This window comes from Anas acuta, chromosome W (assembly GCF_963932015.1).
Source record: "Anas acuta chromosome W, bAnaAcu1.1, whole genome shotgun sequence".
NCBI lineage: Eukaryota > Metazoa > Chordata > Aves > Anseriformes > Anatidae > Anas > Anas acuta.
Genome location: NC_089016.1, coordinates 24,200,477 through 24,211,927, shown reverse-complemented (window position 1 = coordinate 24,211,927; position 11,451 = coordinate 24,200,477). Strand labels below are relative to the sequence as shown.

At 42.9% G+C, this 11,451-nt stretch overlaps 1 long non-coding RNA gene across 2 annotated transcripts in view; it reads right to left on the bottom strand.

Annotated features, from left to right (window-relative positions):
- Positions 1 to 1,857: 1,857 nt before the first annotated feature.
- The window catches only part of LOC137846788 (uncharacterized), a 483,557-nt gene continuing 473,963 nt past the window's right edge, over positions 1,858 to 11,451 (bottom strand). Inside the window, exons 2-3 of one of the 2 annotated variants that reach the window (XR_011090646.1) lie at positions 5,502 to 9,048; positions 1,858 to 4,935 (exon numbers count right to left, since the gene is read on the bottom strand). This is a non-coding gene — a long non-coding RNA (uncharacterized lncRNA). Of the gene's footprint in view, positions 4,936 to 5,501; positions 10,178 to 11,451 lie in introns of those variants that run through there. The other variant, XR_011090645.1, reaches the window with a different exon arrangement.

Genomic DNA, 11,451 nt, shown 5'->3' with positions numbered 1-11,451 from the left:
GTTTATACGCTTTTTGATGACAGGACCCTCCCCTGTTTCCCCACTGAGGGGGTAATCCAGGTTCACAACCTATCTGATGTGGTAATGTTTCTTCACTTATCTGACTTGACACCGCCATTTTCACCTAATTGTCCTAAGGAGTCCGGTTGTCTGCATTTTACGAGGTCGCCTGCTAAGCTTCTTATCACTGCAAGCATATCTCAGTACCAAGTTCCTTCCCTCTAAACAACGGAACTCTGCAAAAACAACATTTCTATTCCCACAACAGGTACCGCAGGTATTTGCATTCCTTGTATAACCGAGTGTATTGGTCTGGTAAAACATGGAATTGTTAAAATCCTCCACATATCCCCCCAGTACAACCATCCCACTTTTAGTAAGCCAATCAACACCCATAAAGCCCCCTCCCCCCCCCCCCCCCCCCCCCCGATAATCCTCCTAGCTCGATTCCATTGCGAGTTTGAACTGGGGCATGTGCAATTTTCTTCGTTTCTTTCACAAGTTCATTTACAGCTTTTCCTTCTGTTGTGGTTTAACCCGGCCGGCAGCTAAACACCACACAGCCGTTCGCTCACCCTCTCCCCTCCCTCTCTGGGATGGGGAGAGAAACGGGAAAGCGAAGCCCGTGAGTTGAGATAAAGACAGATAAATAATAATAATAACAATAAAGACAATCGTTATGATAATAGTATTACTAATAATAACGTGTATGAAACAAGTGATGCACAATGCAATTGCTCACCACCCGCTGTCCGATGCCCAGCCTAACCCCGAGCAGTCCAGCCCTCCTCCCAGCTCTTGCTGCACCCCCAGCCTGCTCGCTGGCAGGACAGAGTGAGAAGCTGAAACGCCCTTGGCTTGGCCTAAGCACTGCTCTGCAACAATTAAAACATCAGCATGTTATCAGCACTCTTCTCATCCTAAGCCAAAACATAGCATTCTACCAGCTACTAGGAAGAAACACCTTCATCACCAATCTATAAAACAGCAATTACTAAGGTTAAATTTTCCACAGACTTCTCCTTCTTGCGCAAATAATCCAAAGCTAAGCGATTTTGATACAAAGCAGTCCTCATCTTAGTATTTTGCCTTGCAATTAATCCAAGTGCATCTCCGGTTTTATTTACAACTATTTCTATTACAGCTTCTAACCTAATTATTCTATTAAGCATATATATTGGGGTCCTATAGCCCCAGGATCCGTTTTCTGCCCACGTAGCTGGATCATGTTATAAGTAGCTCAGTCCCAAAATTGATTATAATCCTAAGTGTTATAAGTTAGACCACACAATTTACTGGTCTATTGAAATTATTTTATTAATCAAGTAAGCAGACACAAGCAAAGCAGCGCTGGGCGGCTGGGGAGTCTCCGCTCCACCACGGCACGCAACTTCCCCTTTCCAGTGTTGCTGTTTTATAGCATTGAAGTTCCGGCTTGTCGAGACTTGTTGACTTGTCGAGACCTGTCGACTTGTCGAGACTTGTTCTGAGGCTGCGCAGTCTGTTGTTGGGGGTCGTTATTCTTCCTCCAGTGATCACGCGTTGTGCTTGTGTTCAGGTGGGGGCAAAACAAGATGTCTTGTGGTGGATGGGTGGTATCTTACAGAATCTTTGTTTTAACAGGGATGTTTACCCAACCCCCCTTCCCCATTTGTCCCCATGTTACAATGCTGTGAGTTGTGAAACCTTATCTCCTCCGTGGATTCTTTAAATTCTCAAGGACAATGAACAAACCCCTACTAATTTATCACAATCCCTCCTTTTTCTTTTTCTAACATATTTTGTTCATTGAATTTTTGCAATATTTGCTTGCTGAGCATCAAAGTTTCTGCGTTGATTCAAAGATCGAAGCCGAAATTCCTTTAAGTGGTATATTCTTTATTGCAGCGCTGGATGCACGGGGGATCTCTCCACCTATCGTGCATACCCAAAGCGGAAAGCAGTCTTGAATTTATACAATCAATCTATCAATAGTCTACAAGCACCTATACATATGCATTACCTATCCCCGCCTTCCCCCGCTTCTCATGCTAATTAGCCTTTTGGCACCTTGCGCCTGCGTAGAGCCTTCCAAGAATTGTGGGCAGGGGTCTTTGGGACGTGGGCAGGGGTCTCTGGGAGGAAGACCCCGAGTCTTCCTCACAGTGTACTTTTCACCTTTGGTCAGGAATCTGCTGAATTGGCACGTTTCTTAATTGCCAGAGCTGGTTGTTGCCAATTCTTCCGTTTATTGTATCTTTATAATGAATTCCAATGTCCAATTTTGAGATTTATAGTCCTTACATTTGTTTCTCTGTCCGTCTGCCGCTTCCTTATCATGAGTTCCAGTGTCTTGTTTCGAGATATACAGTCCATGTCTGGGGATTGTCCTTGCCTCCCCAATGCCTCCCCAATACCTCCTTAATCAATCCCCCCTTTTCTTTTCCCATGCAAATTCTTTTGCATCAGATACTTTCATTATTTACAGTAACACAACAAAGCAGGCATCTAAACAACATGCACACAAATATTCCTAACACTACTAATGTTATAGAGCAATGAACACTTGTTTCAAACATTGGAAATTGGGCAACCAGGAGGTTATCTTATTCCTTATTTCACTAAAACTCCATGAAAGATCATCTTTACTGATCTCATGTAGGACCCTTGTCTGCTTCCATATTTCTTCCAGGTCGGTAGAGATCCTTCCACTCTGATCTACATACACACAACAACTTGTGTTTATTACTGTACAGACTCCCCCTTGAGCGGCCAGTAACAAGTCTAGGGCCATCCGATTTTGTAATACTACCTGTGACAAACTAGATATCTCTTCTTGTTGAGCCTTTATAGCATCCAGAGTTTTGTTTTCTAACTTCTCTATAATTGCAGAAATATTAACTATTGCCTTTTCCAATTCACTCACTCCTAACCATGTGATAAACCATCGAACAAAACTATGAAAAGCGGTGTGTCTCTCTATCAATGGATTGTTAATTTTTTGTCTGATTCTCCAGATATGATTTCTCAAGTAACCTCGAGGCACTACATCATGTACTGTCATACTGGGGACTACTGCTCCAAGAGTGCAAGTTCCCTTCCAGTTCTCGGGCAAGACCTTACGGGCTGTATCATTGCATAGCCAATACCACCCTTTTCCTTCTGGAACCGGCCAGCTGGTTGAATTTGCCCAACTGCTAGTTGTACTAATATCAATTGTTTGATTACAAGATGTCTGATTTCCCACATAAGTAGTACCCGTATTTATACAATCCTGTTTTCCCATACCCTTAGGCGGGTTACACCTTTGTACACATACATAGTAAGATTCCAATGGCACGAAGCTACTAACTTCTAGTTCCAAAACTTCTTCATATTTTTGACCCCAAGATGTGTTTTCCCACAAATTAGTCCAAGGTAAGTTTGCAGGCAAGGGAATCCTGATTAACGATACACCCTTATTCCCATGCTGTGGCAGATGGGTGCATACCCAACAGTTCATCTTATTAATTACTTGAGAAATTGTTTGTATCAGGGACAGGTGTAAGTTCTCATCCCAAACTGCCCACCCCGAATCTGAGAACCACACCCCTGCAATCATTAGGATCTGGAAAACCATAATTTTGTTGGTCCAATTGGAGTGGTGGTCCATATCCTCGCCAGGGCCTTCTTCACCCTTGAATCGTGGATCCAAGCTGCTTGCTCCTTAATCTTAATGGCGGTGTGTGTTGTCAGTAATACCTGGTATGGTCCCGTCCACTTTCCTTCCGTTTTTCCTCTAGGGGTTGTCCTGAAAAAGTCTTTATATATATAATCCCTGAGCTTAAAAGGGTGGATTGGTTGATCCAACCGTCTAGCCCAGGTCCTGAGAACAAATTTATGTACTTTATTTAATTATTTCTGAAGTTCAGTTATATATGCATATAAATATTCTAATCCTAACTGCGTTCGATCCTCTCCACTAAATAGAAATGGATACGGCCTTCCATATAAGATTTCAAAGGGACTCAAATTCCCTTTTATTCTAGGTTTAACTCAAATTCTAAGTAATGAGAATATCTTTAGAATCTTACTTATCTGTTGTACCACTTGCACACAAAAATGTGAAACTCTATCAGAAGACATTGCTACTAGAATCCCAAAGCATGGTATTATTTCATTTAACAAGACTTTAACCACTTCTTCTTGCTTTGTTTGTTCAACAGGGAAAGGCTTCAGGCCTTCCTGAAATCATGTCAGTCAGAACCAGTAAATAACAATACCCCCCTTTTCTAGGGAGTTCTGAAAAATCAATTTGCCACAGTTGCCCCGAATAATTTCCTTTACTGATTATTCCAAATTTTATTCTATTCTTGGTATTGGGGTTATTGTGTAAGCAAATGCTACATTGTTGAGTTACTTGTTTTATTGTTGTATATAAATTTTGTTCCACTAATGTCTGACTCAGGCTCTTATGCAATGTGTCAGCTCCCCGATGTGTTTTATTGTGTTCTGTAAGAACTATGGGCCATATCAAATTAGAGGGTATTATTACACAGTTATCTTTTAAATATACTCATCTATCTGGTTTCATTTTACCTTTCAAATCTTCAATTAATTTTAAGTCTTCTTTTGTATAATTTGGCTTTTTGGTTCATATATATAGTTTGGATTTTACCGTCTGGTATTAAAGACAATGCCTTCACCTCAGTTATTTCAGCTGCCTGTTTAGCCTCCTGATCTGCCAATCGATTTCCAATTTCAAAATCAGAGTTTCCCTTTTGGTGTCCTTGACAATGCATCACAGCTACCTTTTCTGATTGTTTTACAGCCTGTAACAATTTTAAAATTTCTTCAGCATGTTTTCTTTTTGTTTTCCCTGAGCAGTCAGCAATCCACGTTCTTTCCATATCGCTCCATGAGCATGTACCACGCCGAATGCATATTTAGAGTCTGTCCAAATACTTATTTTCCTTCCTGTGATTAAGGAGGTATTGGGGAGGCAAGGACAATCCCCAGACATGGACTGTATATCTCGAAACAAGACACTGGAACTCATGATAAGGAAGCGGCAGACGGACAGAGAAACAAATGTAAGGACTATAAATCTCAAAATTGGACATTGGAATTCATTATAAAGATACAACAAACGGAAGAATTGGCAACAACCAGCTCTCGCAATTAAGAAACGTGCCAATTCAGCAGATTCCTGACCAAAGGTGAAAAGTACACTGTGAGGAGGACTCGAGATCTTCCTCCCAAAGACCCCTGCCCACGTCCCAAAGACCCCTGCCCACAATTCTTGGGAGTCTCTACGCAGGCACAAGGTGCCAAAAGGCTAATTAGCATGAGAAGCGAGGGAAGGCGGGGATAGGTAATGCATATGTATAGGTGCTTGTAGAATATTGATAGATTGATTGTATAAATTCAAGACTGCTTTCCGCTTTGGGTATGCACGATAGGTGGAGAGATCCCCCGTGCATCCAGCGCTGCAATAAAGAATATACCACTTAAAGGAATTTCGGCTTCGATCTTTGAATCACCTGCTGCTAGTTCCAGTGCTCGTGTAAGAGCAATTATCTCTGTTTTCTGGGCGGATGTCCCAGGGGGTAATGGTTTAGACTCGATTACCTGTTGAGCAGTTGTAACAGCATATCCTGCCTTACGTTGTCCTTGTTTTACAAAGCTGCTCCCATCAGTATACCAAGATTCGTCAGCATCTTCTAAAGGTTCTTCCTTAAGATCGGGTCGACTAGAATACACAGTCTCTATTGTTTCTATACAATCATGAGTTATAGGTTCATCCAGAGTTCCGCTAAGGAAAGAAGCTGGATTTACGACGTTAGCGACCACAATTTCCACATCATCTTGTTCTACTAATATTGCTTGATATTTTAAAAATCTTTGTGGTGAAAGCCAATGATTTCCTTTTTGTTCCAAAACTGTTGAGACCGTATGGGAGACTAACACTGTCATTTTCTGTCCCATTGTAAACTTCCGAGCTTCTTGTATATTGATAACAACAGCTGCAACAGCTCGAAGGCATCCGGGCCATCCTTTACTTACTTCATCTAATTGTTTAGAGAAGTAAGCTACTGCTCGTTTATAGGGACCCAGTCTTTGTGCTAGTACTCCCAAAGCTATCCCTTGTCTCTCATGAGAAAACAACCAAAAGGGTTTCGAGAGATCCGGTAATCCCAAAGCTGGAGCTTGCATCAATTCTTGTTTAAGTTTTTTTAAAGGCGTTTCGTGCTTCTCCAGTCCAGACTAACTTTGACTGATTACTCTTTATCAATTCATATAGAGGCTTTACCATTAGTCCATAATTATAAATCCAAAGGCGACACCAACCTGTCATTCCTAGAAAGGTTCGTAGCTCCTTTACCGTTTGAGGTTCTGGAGTCCGGCAAATGACTTCCTTACGTTCAGTTCCTAGTTCTCGCTGACCTCCCGAAATTCCAAATCCCAAGTAGGTCACGTGTTGTTGAACCTGCTGGACTTTCTGTTGAGAGACTCGATATCCATTTAAACCCAGAAAATTAAAGAGACTTACAGTCCATTGAATACAACTCTCTTTAGTCTCGGTAGCTATTAAGAGATCATCTACATATTGTAACAAAGCCCCTTCAGTGTCCGGAGGTATCCATGTTTCAAGTTCCTTTGCTAATTGGTTTCCAAAAATAGTGGGGCTATTCTTGAATCCTTGTGGTAGCACTGTCCACGTTAACTGTGTCTTTCTGCCTGAGTCAGGGTTTTCCCATTCAAAGGCAAATAGGTTTTGGCTTTCAGTGGCTAAAGGTAGGCAGAAGAAGGCATCTTTTAAATCCAGTACGGTAAACCAGACTTGACTATTCCTTAATTTAGTCAGCAAAGTATAAGGGTTTGCCACTACTGGATGTATATCCTCAGTGATCTTATTTATGGCCCTCAGATCCTGAACTAGCCTATATCTTTTCCCATCTGCCTTTTTAATTGGCAATATGGGTGTATTGTATTCTGATTCGCATTCAATCAATAATCCATACTGTATAAATCTATCAATTATCTCTTTAATTCCTTTCCTATCTTCTGTCCTCAAAGGATATTGCTTAACCTTAACAGGTTTTTCTCCTGGCTTTAATTTAATAATTATTGGGGTCACATTTTTAGCTCTTCTAGGAACTTCAGTGGCCCAAACTCCTGGATATACTTGATTTATGATCTCTAAGGGTATTTCATTTTTAGGGTCGGTTTGTATTAGTGCCAGGCTTAACACATTTATTAGTTGTTCTTCTCCTATCCTTAATTCCATTTTTCCTTTTTTCAAAGATAATTTCTGCTTCTAATTGTTCTAACAAATCTCAACCTAATAGAGATTTTGGAGATCCAGGTAGATATAAAAACCTATGTATCCCCATTTGTTTCCTGCTATAAATGAGGTCTGAATTTTGTAATATTTATAAAACAAATATTTCTAAAAGGTATATAAAAGGCAAGTAAACAGCGCTGGGTGTGCAGGGAGTCTATGTTCCACCAACACGCACACACAAACATCAAACGTTCTAAATACATGTATACAGAACATTGCTTTACATAATAACCCGAGTATGCCTATACATACATACAATCAGGATAGGTAACAAACAATCCTTTAAGTTCCATAACTTAACAGTCCCCATTCTGTCATCCTGTTCCTCTTCTTTTTCCTGCTTCTGTACTGATGTAACTTCATAGTGCTGCTTTTTTTTTTTTTTTGCTCTTTTTTTTTTTTCTTGAGGGCAGGCTCCCCTCTAATACCCTTCTCTCCACAGCAGTTCTTTTCAAAACAACTTTTTAATTGGTCAAACAACTTTGAATGTAACAACAACAGCAAACACCCAGAAACATCCATGCCTTAACGGCTGGAGAACAAGAAACCACCTGGAGAACAAGAAACCGGAGACTGCATGGAGTCTCCTGAATCACCCTTCTTTGTTAATATCAACCATTTTCTCGACACGAATTGCCACTCCAGATATAACATTTCCCCAACTTGTACTTAAAAGGTTCACAAAAATAAGCCTTTTTGGTTGCACCCTTTTACCCTAACATAATCATTCTGTAAAGGCATTAATGCTTGGTTTAGAACTGAATACGTTGCCCCCATATCAATAAGAAACTTCACTTCTGTTCCTCTCCTAACTTCATTATAATCAGTGGAGGATCTACTAGGGTAGATTCCCCAGGTCCCCATTAGACCTGTTGAAATCAGGGGCCGATGATTACCCTAGAAAAAAAGGCTAGTCAATTTGTCCTCTGAAGCCAGGTCCAAACAGTTTTTTTTTGTTTGTTTGTTTGTTTGTTTTTTCTTTCTTTCTTCCCCATTACATTTCAGAGTTGGTCCAAAAATTCCACAGGGGTTTCTTTTAGACCTTGTTGGAAGCATATTCTCAATTCCCAATTCGTCCATATTCTAGTATTTACTTAGCCGTTCATAATTTTCGGGATGATTAGGGTCTCAGTGGGGTCGGTCAGGGGAATGCAGTTGTCCACAGTTCCCTGAGCGGTCCCATCGGTAATCTGAGCTCGCACATGAACTCAGGTTGTTTTAAGAGTTAACTGTTTTTCTGTTTCCATAACAACTCTCTCTCGGACCCATCATGATCCCTTTGCCCCAAAGGGCTAACACCCATGATTTTAAGATCTCTGCCTAGAGCAGAGGCAGAACTATTAACATTCCTACATCCTCTTTCCCTGCTCATTCAACTTCAAACACCTTTAACACTTTCAACAACCCTTTTAACACTTCCTTTATCTTTCTCCAGCCTGTACTTCTCTAATGCCAACATCAAAGGCTCAGTCAGGGGCCAACTTAATTCCGTACGTTTTCCCACCAAGATGCTGAAACAACATCTGTATACAACATTTCATCCTATTCTCCTTCTCAAAACCAACATTAACTGTAGCAAAACATTAGAGTTTAAAGTTCCATTTAGGGGCCACTTTTCTCCACATTCCAGCTTATAAAGCGGCCACCATTGATTACAATATTTTATCAATGTTTTCCTGTTCACACTTTCGCCGGCAGATCCTCCAATATCCTTCCAGTGACTCAAAACACATCCTAACGCACTTTTCTTTAAAATTTCACTGCTTGTGTGCCCCCCCATTTTCCAGTTCACACTTTCAGAATACACATATGTCGTGGTTCCGCTCGAGTGGGCAGCCGAGCTCCACCACAGCCGCTCTCTCACTCCCCCTCCTCAAAGAGGAATGGGGAGAAAATACGTGAAAGGGGCTCAAGGACTGAGATAAGGACGAGAAAATCACGCAATAATTAGTGTAACGGGCAAACCAGACTCAGCATAAGAAGACAGATAGTAAGATTTATTGCTCATTACTAACAAGCTAGAGAAGTGAGAAACAAAGGAAAGAAACCAAAAGCACCTTCCCCCCCATCCACCCTCTTCCACCTCCTCCCCCCGAGCGGCGCAGGGGAACGGGGGAATGGGGGTTATGGTCAGTCTACAGCACTTCTTCTCTGCCGCTCCTTCTCGGTCACTCTCGTCCCCTGTGCTGTGGGGTCCCACCCACGGGATGCAGTCCTTGACGAACTGATCCGGCGTGGGCTTCCCACAGGCAGCAGCTCTTCCAGAACTGCTCCAGATATGGGTCCGTACCACGGGGTCCATCCCTCAGGAGAAAACTGCTCCAACCTGGCTCCCCTACGGGCAGCAGCTCCTGCCAGATCACCTGCTCCTGCGTGGTCTCCTCTCCACGGGCTACAGGTCCGGCCCGGAATCTGCTCCGGCAGGGGTCTTCCACAGGCGGCAGCCTCCGTCGGTGCAGGGCCACCTGCTCCACCGTGGTCTCCTCCACGGGCTGCAGCGTGAAACCCTGCTCCACCGTGGTACTCCATGGGCTGCAGGGGGACATCCTGCTTCACCATGGTCCTCACCACAGGCCGCAGGGGACTTCTGCTCCGGCGCCTGGAGCACCTCTCCCCCTCCTTCTACACTGACCTTGGCACCTGCAAGGCTGTTTCTCACTCCCTTGACTCTCCCGGCTGCTGTGTGGCGCAGCGTTTTTTTCCCTGTCTTAAATATGCTCTCACAGAGGCGCAAAACAACATCGCTTATTGGCTCAGATCTGGAAAACAACGGGGCCCTTCCCAAACATGGGGCGGCTTCTAGATCTTTCTCACAGAAACCACCCCTATGGCCCCCTGCTACCAAACCTTGCCACGTAAACCCACTACAACATATCACTTACAAAAATGTATCACAAAAACGTATCACTCACAAAATTACAGGCACGCAATATCTTTCAGTAGCGATGTCACAAAGCTACTATTACCAGCAATATTGCTAAAATCACAATAACAATAGTCAGAGTCAAATTCCACATGCGATAAGTCAGAAAACCGAACTGTGTAACACCGTAACGATATCTCTCTTATAACAATGCCACGAACCTACTATTACCACCAGAAAAATAGCCAAAATCACAGTAACAATAACCAGAGTTAAATACCATACTCCATGAGTCAGAAAACCGAAGTAGACAACACAATTCCAGATGGACCTTAAAGCGAGCTCTTTCCTTAAGGTCCCCAAATATACTTATGGTGCTTACCACAAAGTATATACCAAACACTGCCTCGCAGAAGATCACCTTCCGACTTACAGACAGTTCCAGATACAGATGGACCTCAAGGTCCCCAGATATACTTGTGGTACTAACCACAAAGTATATACCAAATACTGTCCCGCAGAAGATCACCTTCCGACTTACTGGACAGTCCCAGCTGACCGGTCTACCAGAAAACTAAACCAGAATAAAGAATATACTCACTTACAATGATGGGGTCCTTGTCTGCCTCCGCAGTGATCCGGTGAGTCGAGGAGTCCCTCCGGGAAATCCCGGGGGTACCCTAGGGAGTCCTGTCCCCAGCGGGTCCTGCGGACCGGCAGAGAGGTAGTCCCATCTGGGGTGCCAGATTGATTCAAAGATCGAAGCCGAAATTCATTTAAGTGGTATATTCTTTATTGCAGCGCTGGATGCACGGGGGATCTCTCCACCTATCGTGCATACCCAAAGCGGAAAGCAGTCTTGAATTTATACAATCAATCTATCAATAGTCTACAAGCACCTATACATATGCATTACCTATCCCCGCCTTCCCCCGCTTCTCATGCTAATTAGCCTTTTGGCACCTTGCGCCTGCGTAGAGCCTTCCAAGAATTGTGGGCAGGGGTCTTTGGGACGTGGGCAGGGGTCTCTGGGAGGAAGACCCCGAGTCTTCCTCACAGTGTACTTTTCACCTTTGGTCAGGAATCTGCTGAATTGGCACGTTTCTTAATTGCCAGAGCTGGTTGTTGCCAATTCTTCCGTTTGTTGTATCTTTATAATGAATTCCAATGTCCAATTTTGAGATTTATAGTCCTTACGTTTGTTTCTCTGTCCGTTTGCCGCTTCCTTATCATGAGTTCCAGTGTCTTGTTTCGAGATATACAGTCCATGTCTGGGGATTGT